The sequence below is a fragment of the Macaca nemestrina genome, chromosome 16 (assembly GCF_043159975.1).
Source record: "Macaca nemestrina isolate mMacNem1 chromosome 16, mMacNem.hap1, whole genome shotgun sequence".
NCBI lineage: Eukaryota > Metazoa > Chordata > Mammalia > Primates > Cercopithecidae > Macaca > Macaca nemestrina.
Window position 1 is genome coordinate 33,583,976 of NC_092140.1, and position 10,420 is coordinate 33,594,395.

General features: G+C 36.4%; 1 long non-coding RNA gene across 1 annotated transcript in view; it reads right to left on the reverse strand.

Annotated features, from left to right (window-relative positions):
• The window catches only part of LOC105481700 (uncharacterized), a 42,341-nt gene extending 40,292 nt beyond the window's left edge, over window positions 1–2,049 (reverse strand). The window contains exon 1 of the long non-coding RNA XR_987107.3: window positions 1,926–2,049. This is a non-coding gene — a long non-coding RNA (uncharacterized lncRNA). The remainder of the gene's footprint in view (window positions 1–1,925) is intronic.
• Between the last annotated feature and the right edge of the window lie 8,371 nt (window positions 2,050–10,420).

Consider the following 10,420-nt stretch of genomic DNA (forward strand, 5'->3'; position numbering starts at 1 on the left):
AATTGAGGATGCCACTTTTTAATAACCCACTTTCTTGAGAGCAAGAGTTCACCCCATGGGAGGCTATTAATGTACACACAAGGGATCCACTCCCCTGACCTAAACACCTTCACTAGGTCCCACTTTCCAACACTGCTGCACTGAGATTCCCATTTTGACATGAGTTTGGGTGGGGACAAACCATATCCAAACCATAGCAACCAGTTTTCCACATTTAAATTTAAATATATTGCCTTAATTCAATCCAAACCAACAAAATTGCCTACTAGTCAGCTGTGAGGAATCTTCTTGGAAAAAAATGCAAATTAACATATCGAGGATTTATATATAAAAGGGACAATGTTTAAAATAATTAGCAGCCCTAAGAATTTTGGATATTATTTTTATTTACATATTACCTACTATTTTCATGTTAAAGATATATTTATTTGTTGAATAAATTTGTTTGGGGCCCACTTGCAGGAGAATTTAGGACTATAAAGTAAAGAAGTCGCAGTTCCTGACTTTTGCTATATGTCAGGAGGTGAGGTTAACAAGATGTGGTACTTAAACAAAGGCAGGCTATGGAGGTGGATGGAGATTTTTACAGCAGATGCAATGGGGGTTGACCATGGATGTGCAGCTGACCATAAACCTCCAAGTCACAGGCAGGCAAAACTGTGCCACCAGTGGTAGGGCAGAGGCCTCAGAGGAAGGTGTGGGAGTCAGAAAACAGTGGGAGAGGTGGGGTCAGTGATGACTCAGAGGCACAATATCATCGGCATCAAGAGCAAGAGTTTTAGACTCGAGCAGACCCAATTGGTTTGAAATGTCTGCCAAGTCAGGTTATCTCTCTAAGCTTTAGTGTCCTATCTTTTTTTCTTTTTCTTTCTTTCTTTCTTTTTTTTTTAAAGGACATTGATAGGAATTCCTCATAGATTTATTGCAAGGAAAAATGATATAATGCATGTACAGCACTTGGCACAAGGCCTGGCACTGAGCAAATCTTCAAAGACAATTGGCTGCTTTTAAAAAACGATTTTAATATGGAAAGAGGAGGAGGGAAAAAAGACAGAGAGGAGGAAGTGAAGGAAGGAGAGCAGAGGAGGGGAGGAATGGGAGGAGATCCAGGACGACTGTTGGTTGTCGTCCAGGAGATATGCCCCTGAATAGCTCAGGGTTCCTGAGCAAAGCTCAGCATATTAGCAAAGAGTAAACCGGGGAGTCAAGAGAATGTGCCAAACCTCATATAGAGACTTGAGTTGATACTGAGAGGGAAAGCAAGGACAACACATCCATTTAAAGCTCTGAAATAAATCATGCTGCAAAATGCCTGGGAAACCTCCAATATACCCTGGAGCCCGAAGTACAAGTTAGGCAGCCATCAAGGGGAATTCAGAGAATAACCCCTGAACCCAGGGGTACCTCCCCGAGCAGCATACCCTTCATCCAGGGGAGGGACAATCCAGGGAACTGTGGTGCGCTATTGTCCTCAGTTTGTTCTGGGATTTGGAATGAGAGCCACTTTGCAGAGGAGTAATCACTGAGAAAAGGGATGTAACAGCTCTGGGAAAATTAGATAGCATCTTGAGGAGGTCCAGTAGAATAGGAAAAAGACAAACACATAAACAAAAGCTGTATGCAGTGGTGCAAGCTATAAGAGAAACATATATCAGATATATAGGGAGCCTAGAGAGGACCATGATAAGTTCTGCTGGGGAGGAGACAGGACAGGCTTGGGAGACTCTCAAACCCTGAAGCGAGACTTTGGAGGATAAGTCCACCAAGATGAGAGTAGAAGGCAGGTACATTGTATGTCTATTTTGTGAAGGGTCCTTATGTGCCATGTGTATTGATAAATCAGTTTCTAAAAGTATCTTGTTCAGTGTGTAATGGGTCACAATAATTACATGATCTTACATATATTTATATAAGTATCAACTTACTGTACACAGAGTACTCCCATGTCTTCTTTAATCCTTATGATAGGACAGGAAGATAGGTCTGGTCGTCCCTAAATTTGCAAAATGAGGACAGAGTTTCAGAGGATGCTGAGCCGCATGCCCAGGGTTGCCGCGGTTTGACTGAGACCAGCTGCCTCCGTATTCATTCATATTCAGCAAACATGCACTGAGTCCCTACACTACTGCCAGGCGCTCTGCTAGATGCTGGGAATACAAAGACAATGCTCAGATGAATTCACAGAAAGGAGGGGGAAACAAATATATAAACAGAATTAAAATACAATGAAGTAAAACCTATTATATGGATTGGCATGTGATTGCTGCTGAGAATATGCACAGATGAGCATAGGAAGAGCTACACAGAACAGGTGCCACTGAACTACATCTAGAAGATGAGTAGGTGTTTAGGGGGTGGAAAAGAGAAAGGCTGTTCCAGGCATGAACACTGCACGTGCAAAGCCAGAGAAACACAAGAGAGCATTACAGGGGGCCAAACTGTGAGAAGTTCAGGAAGGATGGTCCTGGGTTGCTGATGAAAGACCTAGGAGCCAGATCAAAAACAGTCTTTGTAGGCTGTGCTCCGGAGTTTGAATTTTCATGCTGTAAGTGGCTGGGATCCACTGGAGGATTTTAATTGTGTGAGTGACAAGATCAGATTTGTTATTCAGAAAGCACACTCTGGCACAGTTCAGTGGGTGGAATGGAAAGTGGTTACCCTGGAGACAGGCAGACCCATTAGGAAGCTATGACAATAATCCAGGAGAGAGAAAATGAGGATAGTGGTTGGAAGAACGGGCAGATTCAATGACTCTCTGGAAGGAGAACTGATGGTCAGGAGAGACTCATTGGGTATAAATGCTGAACAAAAGGAAGAATCAACAATGATGGCAGGTTTCTGGCTGGGATTTCTATGTGGATAAGTAAATTATTAACCAAGATGTAGAATACCAAAGGGTTAGCAGGTTCAGAGTAGAATATTACAAACACATATGGGACGAGTCGAATTTTAGGTGTCTCTGAAACCTCTAGGTGAGGATATTGTGCACAGTTAATATCTTTAGAATTCAGAAGAACGATTATGACTAAAGGTATAGATTTAAGAGTAATCATCAAATAGTTTGTTGTTGAGGTTTTGGCAATCTCCAAAACTACAAGATCTGGGTACCACTGCTTCTACTCAATTCATTTGCACCATCTCTGAAATAAGTACTAGCTCAAGCTTTGTTCCAAAGTACAAATTAGCATAGCAGCTCAGTAAACAATGTCTCTGAGCTTCTGGAAAGAAAGATGTTCAGTCACCATAAGGCCCAGAATTAATGAAAAGTCAAAGAAATAATAGCTCTATTCTCTAGTTGCTTTTGAACCTCAAATCACTCTTTGGCAACAAGGTAAGAATTTACAGAAACTGCTGAAAAGACCTTCTGGTAAATAGGACAGCAAAAAAGAGTGTTTTTAATATTTGTTCTAAACCATATATGTGGTCGTGTTTTGAAACTGCTAGGTCACATACTTGACCTGAATTCCTTTCCTAATTGGAAAGTCAATTTTGATTTTGATTATAGGATATAATTTCTTGACAAAAATATATTTTTTAAAAATTTGATCCTTCTCTTTATACTGTTTTTTTTTAAAGAAAAGATCAAATTGCAGGAATCAGATGATATATGCTTATATAATGAATGTGGTTTGCCTATATTTAATTAGAAGACATTTGTTAGAGGAGAGATACTTTTGCTTACTCATGGACAAACATCAACAACACAAATTTAAAAACACATACATGGAAATGATTTTTTCTTTCAGATTAAGTAGAGATGACCATGATGTTACAGCAGAGCAATGCCAGGGTATTACTGTCATTAACGCTCGGGAAAAACACTAAAGGCCGATTATTTTTCTCCAAATTGTGATATATAGGAAACAATCACCATCTTTATATTTTCTCTTCCCATTCTTATGCATCCTAATTTGAGTCATTGTGGAAAGAGTAGGGGACCCATTTGCCATGCCATATGCTTGCGACATATGGGTCCCCTACTCTTTCAACAGTGACTCAAATTAGGTAAGTTTGATATTCATACCATGTTCACTAGTATGAATATCAAACTTACCGGTAGTATGTAAGAGGAAAGAAGATTATAACAGGTGCTTTATATATTTAATCTTCTCACATAGTTTTCACAATAATTCTATTCTGGGGATTCAATGAGCTAATACACTTAAAACTCTCAAAACAGTAATAGTAAACTATTAAAGCAGTAACTATCACATGATACATATTCCATAAATATTTAGTAGTATCATTGCTAATAAGATATGTCTTTTTTTTTTTTTCTGAGGAATCCCATATTCAGGGATGCTAAATGTTTACCCAAAGTGATATAGCTAGTAGGGGATGGGTCCAGGTTTGCAACCGAACTTTGCTTGCCTCGAGAGCTTATGCTCTTTTCATTATTCTGTGCTGCCACTTAGTGACTAGTAACTTTAGTCCCTACTGAAAGCAAACTGTATATTATCAGGGAGAGGCAACAAAAACCCATTACTTCTATCCCTTGATAGCTGACCCCAGTAATCTTTCAATTGACCTATGAATTTGCTTTATATTTGGAAAATAGAGATGCCATTACCTACTCTTCTTTGCCAATATGCTATTCAAATACTCAGTATAGTATATTATCATTTCTATATTATAGATTTCATCTATCATCTCTTTTGATCTTCAAAATAGAACAAATATGACCTAATGGAAAGCACATTGAATTTCTATTTCCACTAACGTGAAGACATTGCATAAGTTAATGAAATTCTTTGAGTCTCAGTTCAGTTACCTATAAAACTAGAGGGTAAAACTAGGTGTTCTCTCTGGCTCTTTTAACAACCTTGCTTTTTCTGTGAAAAAAATTTAAAGTATATTTATTTATTAATTTGTTAAAACATTAAATCATCTATTACATGTAGCTGTAAGTAATGTATTATTTTAATAATCTTAGAAAATAGAAATAAAGTTGCATAGAGATTATTCTAAATGTTAAGTGTGATAAGGGTGCAGAGAAAACAAATAATTTCTTCCAAGGATGTCCAGCAAATAACTGATGAAATTCTAGGTCCCAGATCTTTGACTCTTAACACAAGTTTCTTTTCATTTTACCAAATGACACATTATTCTGATGGGCAAAGACACATTAATGATCTTGATGTGAGTAATATTGTAACTAATCAGATGATTGCTTTTGCCTTTAGGTAGATTGATAAACTTCAAAGCAATTACCATCTATAATTGCTAAACTGAGAGCTAAGTGGCACTGGTGACCTGCCAAAATAAAACAGTTGGCATAAGCTTTGTGAGTTACCCTTCATCAGTAAGCTTCATTTTAATCCAGTAAGTTCCACCCCGCCTGTCCCTGAATTGCCCTCTTGAGGCAAGTAACAAGTGTCACATTTCTTTTGAAATGGCTGGCACTGCTGTGGTATCAGTTATCACACAATATTCCAAAAAGCAATTGTGATCTCGAACTGTAAGACATTGGCATCCACTCGGAAAAAAATGGAGTTTAATGTTAAGCATCTGGCAGTTTTCATCATTGCTGGAATTAACAAAGATCCAGAAGTCACCCGAGCTGTCTCTGAGCACGGTGAAAATGTCACTCGATATTTAAACTGCATGAGAAATCACAAAACCTCAGGTTTCACAAAAGCAGAGCCTCAACTATCAAAGCTGTCAGGTCTTCAGAGATTGTCTAGTTTAAAAACCTTATTTTATACTAGAAGAAATTTGTCACCATTTGTGTGAGCAGAGGAAGAAGGACTTGGAGCGAGCATCTTCATTAGTTATTTTGAAGGGAACTATAGAAGTAAACAGATACTTGATGAACAGCAACCTCACTAGAGGCACTATGCATTTGCTAAATGCATGTTTATGTTTTTCCATAAAAATCCAAACTATTTAGGCTTTACTTCATATATAAGTATCCCAGCCTTTAGAAATGTTGGAAAGCAGTAGGGGTAATATTAATAAAATGCAGCATCCCTGGCTTTCCTTTATTACTTTAGCCACATCCTGGTCAGATGCAATTGTTCACTGGATCCTCTGATTCATCCTTCACACTGTCATTACTGACTATAACCTTCCAAAACAATTTTTCTTCCAAAAACAGTCCCAACAAGGCAACCTGTGTTTTTCTCATAATGTTTTCTCCCCTGTCTTCATCCTGACAATCGATTTTCCCCGGTTGCTCTACGGCGTGATTACCAGTTTTGTTTTTGGGTTGTATAGTGACAAGAGTGGAAAAGCTTTTGAAGAAATGAATGAAGTCTCTTTTGGATCTGTTTCAATAGGAGAATGATAATAATTTTAGAGAACAAAATAGCATAATTGTCAAAGTTATGCCATGGAAGCTTCTCTATGCCATGCCTATCCTCAGTTTCTAAGCCTTCTCTGTCTAGCCGTACTTAATCATACCTGCATGCACCTTGTTCCCACAGTGATCCTCCATTCATAGCTCTAGTTGGGTGGAGAATGATGGGGGCCATCATAGCTGGCCCAGGGAGTCAGTCCTCCAGAATGAAGAAGATGAAATTGCCGCTGATGTCCGTTCCTAAGAAGGACCTAAAGCTATTTGGCGTGGCAAGAAAAATATGATTTTCTTGAGTGACCTCTTGAATACGTCTCATCACTCTGTAGTTTCAACATACATAGCCAGAACATAAGTCCTTCCTCAGGCCCAAACAAACTGACAAGATACCTGGCTCTTCCCAGTTCTACTCCTCAGACACCATGATATTATTTTTTGTGGCCTTTCTCTTTCAAGACTGTCCTTGACGTTCAGTATGTATAACCTGAACACACTTGGACAAAAACATGGCTTAGAAGGCACTCAGAGGGTTGCTATCCTGAATCCAGGGCCTCCCAGGGAGAAAAAGTAGTCTGCAAAACTTAATAAACAAAGACTCATTTGATGTGATTTAAAAGACAGAAATTATACCAGCCAGGACAAAAGAGAAAATACGAGCTTGCTGCTTCTTAGAAAGAGCATAAAACATTGGCAGCAAAAGTCTTGTTTCCTGGTTATTGAATTAATGAATAAAGGAAATAATCACAAATGGACCCTAAATCCAAGTGACCACATCATAATTCACTGATTTGTACATGATGGATAAATGACCTGTTTTATGATTGAGACATTCCCAAAAGTAGCATTACAGTACTGAAAATTTTTAAGGATTATTCATTCTATGCAAAGATAATGCTACTCACCAACCAACAGCAGTCTGAAATGTTTTCAGTAGGAAGAAAAAATTTGCAGTATAACAAATAAAAACATCTTAAAGGTGCTGACCTACAGCTATGAAGCAGAGAACATTTCACTGAAATTTTAACCTCCTTAGTTGGAATTCTCAATTGTCACCCCTTACACAGCAATTCACATATTGATATACCAAAAAAGGAATACACAGGTTTGATGAAATCCCAAAATGATTAGTGGTTGAGACCTCTCCAAAACACAGTTTTTGCCATGGCAATACTTCAAAAATGTTACAATTTTGTAAGTGAGAAGACCAGATATTAAAGGAATACACACATGTACACAACGCAAAAAGGGAAAATAGTACAACTAATCTAATTTTCAAGCAAAACATTTTCAAAAATAATCTTGCTATTTCTAGATTGACATTCTCTAGATAATATTGAGTTGAACAAATATGTACTGTAACATAAGCAGAGGTGAAATAGATCTTACTGGTAACATTTTAACACATTGGAGAGGAACTCCTGTTTCAACAGCTGTAAAATCTGTTCTAAATAAAATAAAATAAATAGTTATTTGATGGTTACAGAAAGAAACCAATGCAGCCAGTACTTAAGGATTCAAGATCCTGAATCCTTACAAAATGAGCCAAGATTTTAGAGAAGAGGGAGATACTTCAAGGTAAGCCCCATGAGCCTTTGAGGAACAGGCTAGTTTCTGGCACAGAACGCAGAAGCAAAACAGAAAACAGTGGCATAGGGTTTGTAGTATTCTCCTTGCACTGCAGAGATAAAAATCAAAGTTTTAATTGAGGAAATTAGAAAATATTTATAACTGAAAGGCATTTGTGCAATATAGAAAATGTCGTGCTTAGAGGAGAATTTTTAAAGCCTTAAATACATGTACTAGAAGAGCAGAGAAAAGATAATAACCAATGATCTAAGCATCCAATTCAGCAATCTGGAAAAAAAGAACAAATTAAGCACAAATAGGAGGAAGAAAGGAAATATACTTTTTTTTTTTTTTAAAGAACAGTACTTGAAAAAATAAAAAAATATTCAACTGGGAAAGTAAAAAAGCCAAAAGTTGTTTTTTGAAAACATTAATATAATCTATAATTCCCCTGCAGTACTGATCAAGAAAATGGTAAGAAAAATATTAGAAACAAATTATTATTAGCATATATATATTTTTTGAGATAGAATCTCACTCTGTTGACCAGCCTAGAGTGCAGTGGTACAATCTTGGCTCACTGCAACCTCCATCTCCCAAGCTCAAGCAATTCTCATGCCTCAGTCTCCTGAATAGGGGGTGATTAGAGGCGTATGCCACCACACCCAGCTAATTTTTGTATTTTTCAGTAGAGACAGGGTTTCTCCATGTTGGCCAGGCTGGTCTCAAACTCTTGGCCTCAAGTGATTGGCTTGCCTTGGCCTCCCAAAGAGCTGGAATTACAGGCCTGAGCTACCACACCTGGACAGAACAAATTATTAATATCAGGAATAAAAAGAAAACAGTGTTACACACATTAAAATATACTAAGAGTTTATCAACAACTTTATATCAATTTTTATAATTAAATTTCCTTAAAAAAACAACTTACTAAATTGATACAAAAACATATAGAAAATCTGAATGATGCTATTATCTGTGAAAGAGATTGAATTAAAAATTTAAAACCTTTCTTCAAAGAAAACTCTTGGCCAAGATGCTTCAAAAGAGAATATATCCAAAAAATTTAGGAAGAAATAATTTCAGTTCTGCGCAAACTATTTTAGAGTCCGGAAAAGGGGGAATATTTCTCAACTTATTAAGAAGCTATTATAATTTTGCCACCAACATCTGACAAAAACATAAAAAAGGGAAATTATATATCAGTCTCTCTTGTGAATATAGTCAAAAACATATGAATTAAAATAGTAGCAAATCGAACCCAACAATATGGAAAAGGGCTAATACATCCCCACAAAATTGAATTTAAATCGGAATGCAAATTGATTGCGTTCTGAATCAGTGTAATTAACTACATTAACAGAATTAAGCATGCAGCCATAGTAATAATGCAAAAACAGAAAAGGAACTATGTATTCATGATTGAAACAAAACAAAACAGGAACAATCTCCCTTATCAAAACAAAAAATTTAAAAAAAATTAATGTAATAAAGAATATGTTCAAAGAAAACTTATAGTATAGTTGATAAAATATCAGAAAATTTTCTTGCAAGATATGGATATCTGAGGAGGTAAGGATAACCCCATCACAATTTCTATCTAACATTGTCCTGGAAGTCCTGTCAATGCAATCAAGTGAAGAAAAATAAAATAAAATACACAGTATTCCCTTGTGCTCTGTGATTTTGCTTTCCAAGGTTTCAGTTAGCCATAGTTGACTGTTAGGTTGATGCAAAATTGTGATTTCTGTCATTATGTTTAACGTCAAAATTGCTTTTTCACGTACCTAATAGGTGAGTATAGTACAATATTTTGAGAGAGAGAGAAACCTCATTGACTTTTATTACAGTATACTGTTATAATTATTCTATTTTATTATGAGCTAGTGTTGTTAATCACTTACTGTGCCTAGTTGATAATTTAAACTCTAGCATAGGTATACAGATAGAGGAAAAAACATAGTATAAATAGGGATTGGTACTATCTGCAATTTCAGGCTTCCCCGAGAGTCTAAGAATGTATTTTCCACAGATAAGGGGGCTCTATTTTAAAAGACATGATAGCGGACATAGAAAATCCAAAAGACAAATATTCGTCTATAAGTGAACATATCAAAGCGAATGGATACAAAGTCAATGTATAAAAATGTGTTGTACTCTTATAAAATAACAACAAATAATTAGAAAATAAAAGTTTAAATCAATGTAATGTTATTTACAATAATATTAAAATTTCAAATATCTAGGGTTGTATCTAACAATAGTATAAAAGAGGTGAAACCGAGAAACATAGTATACTGTGTTCATGAATTAGATAACTCGCTAAGGTAGGAGGATCATTTCTCCACATATTCATCTATATGTTTCGTGTACTCCTAATCAGAATCCCAATGGGTATTTTTATGGAGTTTCAGAAGCTGATTTAAATCAATGTCAAAATGTAAAAGGCTATTTCAGTTTCTAAAAAACCAATATACAGGTAAATTAACTATATCTAATTAGCAGAAATCTTGTAATCTAAGAAAATTCCAAAGCATTAACCATTTCAGCAACAGGAAG